This window comes from Melanotaenia boesemani, chromosome 13 (genome assembly GCF_017639745.1).
Source record: "Melanotaenia boesemani isolate fMelBoe1 chromosome 13, fMelBoe1.pri, whole genome shotgun sequence".
Classification (NCBI taxonomy): domain Eukaryota; kingdom Metazoa; phylum Chordata; class Actinopteri; order Atheriniformes; family Melanotaeniidae; genus Melanotaenia; species Melanotaenia boesemani.
This window is the reverse complement of record NC_055694.1, coordinates 18,008,262-18,020,867: the sequence shown is the minus strand read 5'-3', so window position 1 is coordinate 18,020,867 and position 12,606 is coordinate 18,008,262. Positions and strand designations below refer to the sequence as shown.

General features: G+C 41.4%; 1 protein-coding gene across 3 annotated transcripts in view; it reads right to left on the bottom strand.

Annotated features, from left to right (window-relative positions):
• rerea (arginine-glutamic acid dipeptide (RE) repeats a) overlaps window positions 1–12,606 on the bottom strand; it is a 120,431-nt gene that overhangs the window by 74,784 nt on the left and 33,041 nt on the right. The window lies entirely within an intron of this gene.

Here is a 12,606-nt window from a genome sequence, read left to right as displayed (position 1 = left end):
GATTGAGACAGCTTGTAGGCCTGTGAGCAGCTTTTTTACGGTGTGAAATAAGTGTCTGATTCAAAAGGATTACTTGTGTCCTTCAGTTTTGGTAAGGCACTAGCAATTCAATTTTTTGGTGCATTATGCTGTAGAAATGGAAATTTACTCCAAGGTAAAGCAGGGGTCAGGAGAGGTATAAATACACACTGGGGAGATATTTAAGGCTGATCTGGACTGGAAAATATCTGTATCATCTATGTGTCTCCAAATATTTATCTTTATGACTTAGAGCAGAGATTCAGCGAGGGTGGGGTGTTTTGCATGACATTTTCTCGATTCAGTGAAGAGATTTACTGGCAAAGGAGAAAAAAAGCCTACTGTTTAAAGCACTCTTGAGATTTTAATATCTAAGCGCTCAATCATGTATCATTTCCAGTGATATTCTGCAATCAAATATCCCCACTCTTCCTCTGCAATCTGCCTATCAGCTTAATGAGCCTATCCATCAGTTCAACTTCAACTAGTAGACTACATGAGTGTGAGTGGGGAGGAAATGTATTCTTACGGTTGCCCTACATCCTCCAGCTACACTAATCACTATGCCACACAGAGACGTGCCAACACTGAGGAAAAACTAACACAAATACATTAGAGTGACAGACAAGACAGCTCTGAGGTTTCAGAATTACAGCACAGACCAGCAAGGGCACTGAAGAATGTCTTTAAGAACAGCGCCCAAAAAGAAAGCCATTAGGTCAACACACAAAGCTAGCTAGCTAGCTCTCGCTCACAAATAATACATAATGTCATGGCAAACTGTTCTTCAAGCAGATGGTTGGGGTGGTTGAAGACAATCCCCCTTTCAAAGCCCAATAATGATCAAAGCTAAAAAAGCACCACCACCTCTACATGCCACAAGATGGTATTACCATTAATTAGGGTGGGAGGGTCTTTATTTCATATGCAAACATGTCTTCACTAACCACCAACCATCACCTCACAAACTGTCATGACTGGATTTTCTTTGTTACCAAATGTGCCAATATCAGTGATCAGCAATAATTATTTAGTTATAGCACCTAAATTAATATGTAAACACTGAAAATAGAGGTAGTCAGAAAAACATTCTGTATTTATAGTATGTTTATTCATAAAGATGAGAACTGGTTTAGGGAGGTGACTGGAGGAGAGCAAAGTTCAGTGCAACATTCAACCTTGTCATCCACCATCTCAGTCATGCAGGCCAGTGATCCAAGGCAGAAGGAAAGAAACCCTCTGCAGTGTGCTTGAGTTGAATATTAAGAATGATGAATCTGTGAAACTAGCCATGCTTCTTAAACTACAACCACAGGTAGGGAGGTGTTGTAAATGCTACCTGATTCTAGATGTATTTATTGTCATGCATACTAGAAAAAAGTGCAAGGGACGGAGCTAGAAGTGATGAAAACACTGCTGGAACAAACATGATTTGAGTTCAGAGCTCCCATTATCCCCTGAGGACAGCTCATAAAACATGTAGTGCCTGGGACCAGGCCTCTTGCAGCAGTGACACCCTACCACAAACACACAGGCTGCACACATGGGTAGCCTACAAATACACACAATTTTAAAGACTGTAAAGGAGTCCAAACTGCACAGTTTTTTAGAAAACACCGCATACATTTCCATTGCTATGCGGATGACACCCAGCTCTACCTCTCCACCAAGCCGAACTCTGCCCTCCCACCATCTTCCCTCACAGATTGTCTTCAAGAGATTAAATCCTGGTTCACCTCAAATTTTCTTAAACTAAACAGCAGCAAAACAGAAATTTTACTAGTAGGCACCAAATCCACTCTCTCCAAATCTGACAGTTTCTCCATTCCCATCGATGATTCTTCCATATCTCCCTCCCCTCAGGTAAAGAGTCTGGGTGTCATCCTTGACAGCACTCTGTCTTTCACATCACATATCAATAACATAACCCGGTCAGCGTATTTTCACCTTCGCAATATCAACCGCCTCCGCCCCTCCCTCACCCCTCACACCTCCGCCATACTCGTTCACAGTCTTGTCACCTCCCGTCTCGACTACTGTAACTCCCTTCTGTTCGGTCTTCCCCAAAAAACTCTTCATAGACTTCAACTGGTTCAGAATGCAGCAGCCCGGGTCATCACAAGAACCGCCTCCACCCATCACATTACCCCTGTTCTGCAGCAGCTCCACTGGCTCCCCGTCACCTACCGCATCCACTACAAAATCCTGCTGTTCACTTACAAGGCCATCCATCACCTTGCTCCTCCCTACCTTTCCGATCTCCTCCATGTCTCCATACCAGTCCGTTCCCTCAGATCCTCCTCCTCCATCCACCTCATCGTCCCCCCCGCCCGCCTTGTTACCATGGGGAGCAGAGCTTTCAGCTGCTCTGCTCCTCATCTCTGGAACTCCCTCCCCCCAGACCTCCGTAACTCTGATTCTATACAACTGTTCAAATCCAAACTCAAAACACATCTGTTCAAACTGGCATACTCACTGTAATATTTCACACTGCTTTTATTATTGTTTTATGAATCCTTTTTAATTTATGAATGTATTTATTGATTTGGTTTATTCTTGTGTTTTATCCTGGAAGGTGACCTTGAGTGTCTAGAAAGGCGCCAACAAATAAAATGTATTATTATTATTATTATTAGTTTCCTACTTAACAACACACAAATCAGTGTTTCCCCTACCAAACTAAACAGTCTGATGTTATTGATATGATTTACATGACGGCATGTCACAGCTGCTCTCTGTGTCGCTCTGTGAGTTCTGCCCTGATGCTACATGTATAGACACATGCACACACCTCAGTCAGCGGACAGAGAGTGTGCGGGTCAGAAAACATATCAAATAGCTGAAAATCAGGTGAAAATATTATTTTAAAACTCTTCCAGGGAGGTGAAGATAGAAACACTTGTGGTCCATTTCTCCTGCTCCAGTGTTAAGCCAACTAAGAGAACTTCATGTCCATCACGGGAACGCGCACAGCTAAACAAATGTAACCTACCGTCAACCTAGTCATTTCTGAGCCGTATTACAGCTTAAAAAGGTTGACGACACTGACTCTTAATAATTAGTCTGTTTTGACTCTTCAGTTTCATATGTGTAACTTACAAACAGACTTAATAAACAGGATGTAAATCCAAACAAACTTTACATCAGCATGTATTGGCTGTGAACCTGGTAGAAACACTGCAAGTGCTTAGGTCTTCACCTAAATTTAGACGTCAGCTACAAAAAAGCAACTTTTTCACAAAAATACTAACAGCAGGGTTCTGCAGTAGAACAATAGGCTTTTGGAAAAACTTGAGAGGCTGAGTATTACACAGTGTACAGTGGTGATCCGCAGATTAACTCTGTCTGTTCATGTGTGAAATGGAGACTTGATCCCCAACTGATAGTGCGCTATGCCTCCAGCAAACACAAACTGCATATTATTCATCTTTCACAACACCTAACAGCTGCAATATATTGGATTACACATTGCATCGCACACAGTGCAACAACAATGACACATTAAAAGCACATCTCAGCACCAACACAACTCTGACTTCCTGCAGTCTGATTGTTTTCTTTAAACCAAAGGTGAACAAAGCTATCTGCGTGTCTATGTTTCTGTGAATAAGCCTCAAATATTCTTGGAATGTCGGGCTTTGACCATGGCTGCCTGACTGATGTCTCCTCTCATCACCAGTCTACTAATGACAGTGAAAATAAGAACTTAGTCCATTCTACTCAATTGTTTCCCTTCTAAACAACAGAACAACAACAGAAAGGAGTAACTGACTGCACTAAAGAACCAGTGTTTTGAGACTACTGTTAACTAATCCCATGCTTGTATTGTGTCTAAGCGCACCATATGCTGTGTTCATGAATGGGAAATCTGCCTCAAATACATCTGCCATTTGCTTAGTGAAAATCTAGGAGGGCAGGTTTGTGTAGCTACACTCTTGTTAAAATAGCTTCCCACTGCATCTGCAGGCTTATAAAAAGCCACTGAGAGCATATTCACTACAGTACTGCATTCATCTGTCTGTTTGCACACATCAATCTAAAATGAGTGGGTTACTGACACACAAACGCACACACACCACATACATATATAAACAAAAACTACTGCTGAGCAACTGTATTTGCAGTCTTGGTTAGACTGTATAATAAATGGCTAAGGTGTAATGTGCCTTGACCTTCTATCTTTCTTTCAGCAGCTCTTTACATATATTGCTGTCTCCCCTTATATATCTCTTGGGCAAATGGCGTCCTTCACCCTGCTCCCTCCTGTCCCCTCCTTAAAAGGCTGAGGGGACATCTTTGCCTGCTGTACTCAATTGACAGCCCTGGCAGCTTCCTTACCGAGTACAAGGGGAGGGGGAACAAGCATCGTCTGGGGGAAATGCTGCAATGAATAATTATGTTTTATAACATGCACAACCCCCACCCAACTGTATTAGCATCAAACAATAATTAACAGGGAACAAGGGGCAATGAAAAGTCTGCTTTTCGCTTTTTGAAACAAGAGGGTCAATACGCCCTTCAACCCTTTCTCTCTGCTCACTGTCAAAGCTGAAGGCACCTCATCTCTTTAACAACACGCTCTTAGCTTATTTATGATGCCAGTTGCTCCGCTAGAGAAAAACCAGCATTCCTGCTACACTCAGCAAAACCGGCCAGATCACTTTACGCAGCAGTTCTCCACTTCCATCTCTACACTTCTTCTCAGCAGGCCAATCCAACAATTCAATAATGAATATGAATAGCCTCCTAATTGATGTCTGTGGGAGTTGGAGTAGCTGAAAATACTTGGCTATTGGATACAGGCTTGACTTGATTACTTTTTTATTTAGCATAAAAAAATAAAAATAGAAATCTCTGATCAGCAGTAGTAAAGCCATTTGTGATCAAATTAGCTACAAGCTCCATTGATCTTGGTACTCATCTGTGTGGATAAGGCCTGGAAAGGCAGCTGGTAATCCAATAGCAGCAATGGGAAGTGCTTCAAGGACTCTGCTGTGTTTACCCACATACTCCCTACACAAAGATGCAAGATGTTAGTGCACCGCACTCACCGGACTGATTGGAAGCCTCGGGGCCTCAGGAGCACCAGTGAAATGAATAAGAGCCGCTGTGTTACCAGAAGCAAGGTACTTAAAAGCTGAAAGTAATTGCTTTCACCACAGCTATCATGTAATGAGTAAACAGGTCAAACCAAGCAGAGCCTAGATGAGTGTTTAAATATACAAAACAGTAATATTCTGGTCCTAATATAAGCATGGCTAAATAATCCAAGCCCAAAACCTAACAGCAACACTGTTACCTATTTGAAGGTTCAAGCCATCTGAAGTTTAAAGTACGAGATTGGGAGAATTGATGTAGGGAAATCTACATTTGTACTGACGCTAACCTTAGCAATCAATTTTGGATGATGTGAGTAACATCGAACAAGCACCCAGAGAGCACAGACCCAGTGAAGTGAAACAAAGTAAACGTAGTAAAAAGCAACATATACTGCTGTTTTCCCTTTGGAAAAAGTTCAAGTCTAGTGTGCTTTAACAGTACTGCTGCTGTGCATTAAGTGCTGCGCTGCTGCTACAACAGCACTGCTTCTCACACACATACACACACTCATAATACATCAAGGATTCATGAGCGAATGCTCAATAACAGACCGAGTTCATTTCTCTCCTTCATATCACTGCAGCAAGAAAAGAGTGCAAACTTCTCAGCAACCCACAGACACACCACAAACACACACTACTCTCATACCACACTAATAACCTTGGGCTGTCTACCAATGCCATGACTTTATGGAATAGTATGGGCTCTAAATAGAAGCTCAATTTCTCACCAGCAGTGTGTAACAGCTCTATTTCAACCACCATGTCATTAAATATTTATCTTTGAAGAGTGGTGGATATCAAGGTGATAACATTTAAAAAACCAAATCTGGGGGCCTTTTTCTGCCTCTCACACCCCCAGCTCACTCCGCCACAACAAAGAGCTATTTTTAAAAGGATTATCTACAAGTGCTCCTTTAATCAGCGCATGGCAGAACCGTAGAAATCCCTGAACAACAGTCCCAGAGGAATACCTTTCTCTGAAGCTCTATCAGGCAGAGGATCTCCTTTACCGACAGCAGACTGACTGAGTGGGAGTGAGTGTGTTTGAGGATGAAAAGATGTGCTGCTAACTCGCTATGATGTCCTCTCCAACAATCTCAGAACAAAGGGCTGTATTTTGAAGTGGAATTATGATGGTACAGGGCTCTTAAGGTCCTCTGTTGCAGTGTGTCCTATTGCTTTCAATCCTTTCTGTTAGCCTGCTGTTTGTTATGCTTGCGAGATAAGCCACTGTTGTAGGTGGCTGGGTGTACTACAGCAACCGGTGTACTGCTTGAGTGCCAAAGCCGACAGTCTGTGCGAGGATTGTGGGCGTCATAGATCACTGGGAGACAGATGTCCGGTCTTGTCCCAACGCTGACTCAAGCACTAACCCTAATAACTGTATGTTTGCAAACTGGACTGCTTCCTGGTGGTTCTTAACTTGATCTTTATCAGACTTCATCGTGACTACCCGTCTCTTTAAATGGTGCAGGGCTGAGCAGCTTTGTTATTTATGAAACATGAGACGTGGAAGTCTTCTCTGCCACAACAGCCCGATAAATATTACAAGCAGTCTTGTGGAAACAAACAACCTAATTCTCAAATATGACACCACACATTAACACACAAAGAAATGTGAGTCTTGATAAATGTATAAGCATTAAATCTATTTTGCAAATGCCACTGAAAAACAGATGACTGACAGGGCAATGGTATCATTGTCTACCATGAACGCAGAGATTCTCTGTTGCACTGAAAGTGTCATGCTCCAGTGAGCAGAATCAAACCCTCTGAGCAGCTGTTGTCTTTACCTCACCCTCTCTTTGTTTTACTGCATGCTGTAACAGTTAATAATTTCCTCAAGAACTCCATTTTTCACATATGATTTACATGTTTGCAGTGTACAGTTGGGTAGACACAGGTTCGTAAAATAATCATTACAGCCAAGCCCAATCTAAAGAGTGTTTAGGCAGAGGTTAGAAATTTCATTATCAGAATAGAGCCTTTCAGTTTCTTTGTGTTTACATATCTGGATTGTGCAGTCATCCCTTCCAGAAAGAATCACTGCCAGAAAAAACAATTACAACCCCCGTTCCTCCTCCCAACTCAAGCACAAGCCTCTCACTGACTGCCTAGGCTCAGCTTGACAATCAAGCCCATTAGATCTTTCTGTAAATTAACGCTAGTTAACTTAAAGCACTGACACACATCAAGAATAGTCATTAGTCTGTCTTTTTAGCATAAAAAACAGGAATGATTTGCCAGTTCAGAGAGATCATCTCCGTACATGCAGCCTGGAGTAACCCTTGCTGTCTAACTCATTATTTTTAGAAGAACAAGGGTACTGATGAATCCTGCTGGATTAAATGCAAGGTGCTCTTGTTATGACCTGGCTTACACACAACAGTCGACTGCTTTAAGCTTCTCTTCTTACAAAAGCAAAATGAAGCAACACGCCCACAACATAAATATACAGATAAATCGCACTCAACTGAGCTACAAAATCAAAGTGAATTGTTGGGCTGCATCCCCTCCCACACTGCTGTACATTCTACAATGAAAAAAAGAAGCTGTCAAACGTTGGTTTTATGTGGATGCTAACTGAGCTGACAAGCACCAAAGGTACATGATGAGTGATAAAGACATTCAATCCTGCTTAGAGAGAGTTTTTCCAGATGTGATCGCCTGCAATGCTCCAGAGCTTCATTTCAGAATAGAAAGAGACAGTTGCTGTGTTTTCCCCATTTAGGTTGCCTGGGTGACAAATGAAAAGCTGAATCACCCACACAACTAATCAAATGAGTGAGTGACAACAAGTCAATATTTTCCCATTGTGTGGACAAGCAATACATCCGCACAGTTACAGCCTGTGCTCAGAGGCTTAGGCAATACCAGACTCACAGCATTATAAGGATAATATGCCGATAATCTTGCTCGGTGAGGCTGTTAAGACCTGTGCCAATAAAGACACCGTATCAAAAGACAACCTTTATCAAGTATTGGCTAATTTGCCAAATCAACAGACTGAGAACAGCCCACAGTGTAACAGCTACAAAAAAAACAAAGACAAAAATGCAACTGGACTTTGATCTGTTGAGGTGCAAGCATGTACAAACCACTCTAAAAGCCATAAATAGAACCATATATTAACACACCAACCTCAGATGCTGGAGACAAAAGAAAAAAAAAAAAGAAGATCCACACACACTGAATACCATCTACCTAAAAGAATAAGACTGTTTCCATTTAGGTAGATTTTACTAGGCTCACCTGTCACTTTTTAGAACGTTTTATTAGAGACAGGGCTCTGACAATTAGCTTGGTTTTGCATACATGGTTTAGAAATAAAAAAAAAACAGAAGAAGAAACCGTTAACACAAAATGGAGCACGCATCATCTCTACAAGCCTGGTTCAACACATGCAAGATCAATGGGCAAATTTATCAGCAAATATTACCATTCGCTGCCTGGCAAGTAATTATTAAGGAATGGCACTGATGAATTATTCATTGACTAATGTATAATTCAGATTTAACAGCAGATTTTATGCATAAATAAAGCTGTGGTACATTTAAACACATTAAATGTTTACTTGATAAAATAGGATATGAATGCACAGTATGGATGCTTCTCCGTTGGTGTAGTTTGATTACCATTTCTGTGGACGCGCAGTTGAAAGGTCGATACCCAAGTACGGACTGGATACAGGCCACTCATTTTTGAGCATGAAATCTGAACAATGACAACTATCTGGGTGGAGTTGAGCACAAAAAATTACCCGCAGTACTTTTCTACATAAATACAAATCAGGACTGGTGAATAAAACCGCATGACAGCCATGAAGTAATTTAATTTTCAGGCACATGATGATTTATGTACTGTCGCTTTATCTCCCACAGACATCGACTGTGTTTAACCCTCATATCGAGATTGCAAGGTTACTCTTGTTGATGTGTCAGAGCTAGTGTCAAAGGGACAGTCAACAGGGAGGGTGAAGAGGTAGAGAGGACACACAGGCTCCATCTGACAGCGTTCAGAGCAGGCAGGCCCAGTGGGGACCGCCATTCCACTTTATAACCATGCACTGAATTAACAAGGCCAGATGTCCCCCTCCCCACTTAACACGTGAGAAAACTGCCCTCTGATGGGCTCAGCTGCTTTTTGTACAGAGACGGAGGGGGGAGAAAAGATAGGGCTTATTTTCAATTATCCCAATTTCTCACTCATCACTTGCTCCTGAGGTTTATGTTAATTAAAGATATCGGTACTTCTTCTGCGCACATGGCACACTAGTTGGAATTTTCTATGAACAGTCAAAGCACCTCTTCAGTCCTTCATTGGTTACCATTTCTGTAGTCACCCACCAGAGGGTACTGCCTCCTTAACAGTGCTACCATTGTTACTATGTCAATCTGTGGCTAATGTATTCTAAATGAGTCACTGGACTATCTGCAAGGACAATAGGTCATGAGGTGCAGATTGGACTTGTTCCATTTAGAAATGAAACCCCTCGAAGAACTCAACAAGACTTGAAGAGATTTATTATTGCAACCCCAAACCATGACAGGGTTTCATTGTGGGGGATGGAAGGGGTACCAACAATGGTATGGAACTTTTGACTTTTCATAGATTTTCCACCTGGCTTTATAACAAAGCAGCTCTCACATTGTGTAGTTAGTCTAAAGTGGGAAGGGAAAGATAAGTGATACCTCTTTGAGGTTGAGATCTATCCAATTCGGCAACATTTAGAGGAAACTATTTAGCTTTATCTGCTAAAGATCTTTCTATGCATTAGTCAAAGATGTTTTCATTTATGTAAAATATTACAACAACAGCTAGATCATGGTATTTGATTTACATTAGAATATAATAAGAGTTAGACTATTACTCAGATGGAAAGACCCCATCAAATTTTCTCATTAGGGGAAAATAACATCAGTATCTTGCCAACATGGCATCAAATATGACTTGCCTTTCTGGGATTTTAAATGCATTACATCATAATGTAAAAAAAAACCAATGCACAGACAACCATAGAGTGTTATTCTACCACCCAGCTATTGCCATCATCCTGACACAGGGAGGAAAAGAGGGGGCATAGACGCAGCGTGGTGCAATCCCAGTGAGGGCCATCATGCGAGCAGATTAAATAACATTTTTCCAATGCCCTGTCAAACATTCAGCCGCCTCTGCGTAGCTAGACAGCCGTTACAGCCTCACACTATGAAGCATTTCTCTCTTTGTATGGTCAGAAACAGCCTCTTTGATCCCGATATCGCCTCTCTGATTCCTCAGAGGTGACACTAATACACATGCCTGTATGTGAGCTGCATGTTTACCAGCACTCTGTACCTTGTCAGCAGTGAGACTTGTGTTTGTGAAGCAGGGGTGACTCACACTGCTACTATGCTTTCCCTGGTTTACATGAATCAACAACACAGACTGCAGACTCAGACCCAGATCAAATTCCACATCAGATTTAATTTCCCACAAACACTAGTATGAAGCACTGCAAATAGAGATGATAGGAATGATACCAACAGCAGAACAGCAGCATGTACATAATTAGGACCTAGAACATTGTAGTCTCATCTGACAGCAGCTTTACTGCAAAATGCTCAGCCCTCTCCAGCCATACAAATCCCACAGTGCAAAACAACTCAGGCTCCTGTATACAACTCCATTAAGAGGGCCGACCACTTCCTCTTCCATTCAGTCCACAAGTAGTGAAACTAAATGGATATCCTAACCTCTGGGGAAGTGAATAGGATGTCATTTCAAAATGAGTTCAGAGGGACAAGCTATGCAAGTTTTCCCATGTGACAGTGTAGGCTGAGATTGTGATTACATGTTATCGAGATGAAGCTCTGCAATGATTTCTGTGACACTGTTGATTGTTTTTATGGTTGAGATAAAGCCCATCAGTCTAAAAAAGGACTAAACCCAAGACCACTAGACAGGTAAAAAAATTTGATACCCCTGTCTGAAAACAAAAGCCGCTCTTCTAAGTGGTACATAGAAAGCCTCAATATTATCTGCACATCATTTGATTGTTCAAACTCGTCTTGTTTAAAAGTCCATTTTGGTGGCATGAAATAAACTGAGAACATGTGACATCAACTAAATATAAATCAGTGGAACAGGAGAATGTCTTGTTATCTGTTAAGCTTTTAGACACCATTACAGATAAGCTCATTAAAAAAGCTGAAACCACTAAAACAAGAAATGAATAGCTGATTAGCGATGAGAGCCATATGGAAAAAGACAAAGTGTACTTTATTATCAAATATAATGTCAAATATTCACATCCATGTGACTCTTAAAGCCGTGTAATCCATCAAATGTTTAAACAATGTTTAAGTGAGGTAAATTATACCCCAACAACCTTCCACTGTCTGCAGTGTTATATAGCTAGTGCAGTACCATCCCACTCAAGTGGATTAATCACATCTGAATCATTAAACCAGAGGTCACTTCTCAGCCACCAAGAGGACAAAAATAAAAATAAAAAGGCACAGGAAACAGGGCATGGGGGAGATCAACTCCTTACAATTAGCAATGTAACAACTGAATCCTTGTAACCGCTTAGTGAAAAATGAAACAGCAAGAGCAGAATTTAGAAAGAGGCAGTTTTTATATGGCACAGATTGAAGGCAATCCCCACTTCACTCTGTCCTGGTGGAAGTTTTCTTCGTGACTATGTGGCCACACTCCCCATAGATTCTACATACCACATGAAGAATTACTATGATCAATTTATAGTGGTTAAAGTAAACAGACCCTCTTCCCTCTTTTACAGTAACACAAAAACACTACATAAGCTGCCTTTCAGACAAATAACTAGTCTGCTTTTAAATCCTAAGCTGCTGCCTCCTAAACACAGACCCCCCCTTTTTCAACAGTGGACTAGGAACCCCCTCTCACCCGCATACACACACACAAACACACAGAGAGAGCTGCATGTGCTTAGGCCAGAGTTCATAGCCTCTGGGGTGCAAAAGAGGAGGGGGGTGTGAAGTTAATTTGGAGGTCCTTCAACAGTTTGAAACTGGTATAGCTACTCTCACACCCACGTTTCCCTTTATTACAGTATTCACATCAATTTATGACATGACAAAAGCTCCAAATCACACACCCAATCCTTTATAGAAAACCCCCATTCAAGATCCTTTCAGCAATTCTCTAATGAAAACTTGATTTTTCTTTGCTCAAGGATGTTTGATGCCTCCAATACACAAGCATGAAAAACTTCAACATCTTTATGATTCCTGTCATGTAAAACCTTTTTGTTTACTACATTATTCTCACTCTAAAACCATTAGGTGTTGAAACACTGTAGCAGGATGGTCAGGTCAAAGAGGTTGCTCAGGGGTCTACAACAGTCCAGAGAGAGCCAAGTTTTACAACAATGCAGCCAACTTTCATCTCCCCCGAGGACTCAAAACATTTGACTCCAGGTCATTCACGCTTCCTCCTCCGGGTATTAACAAAATTAGGACAGTCT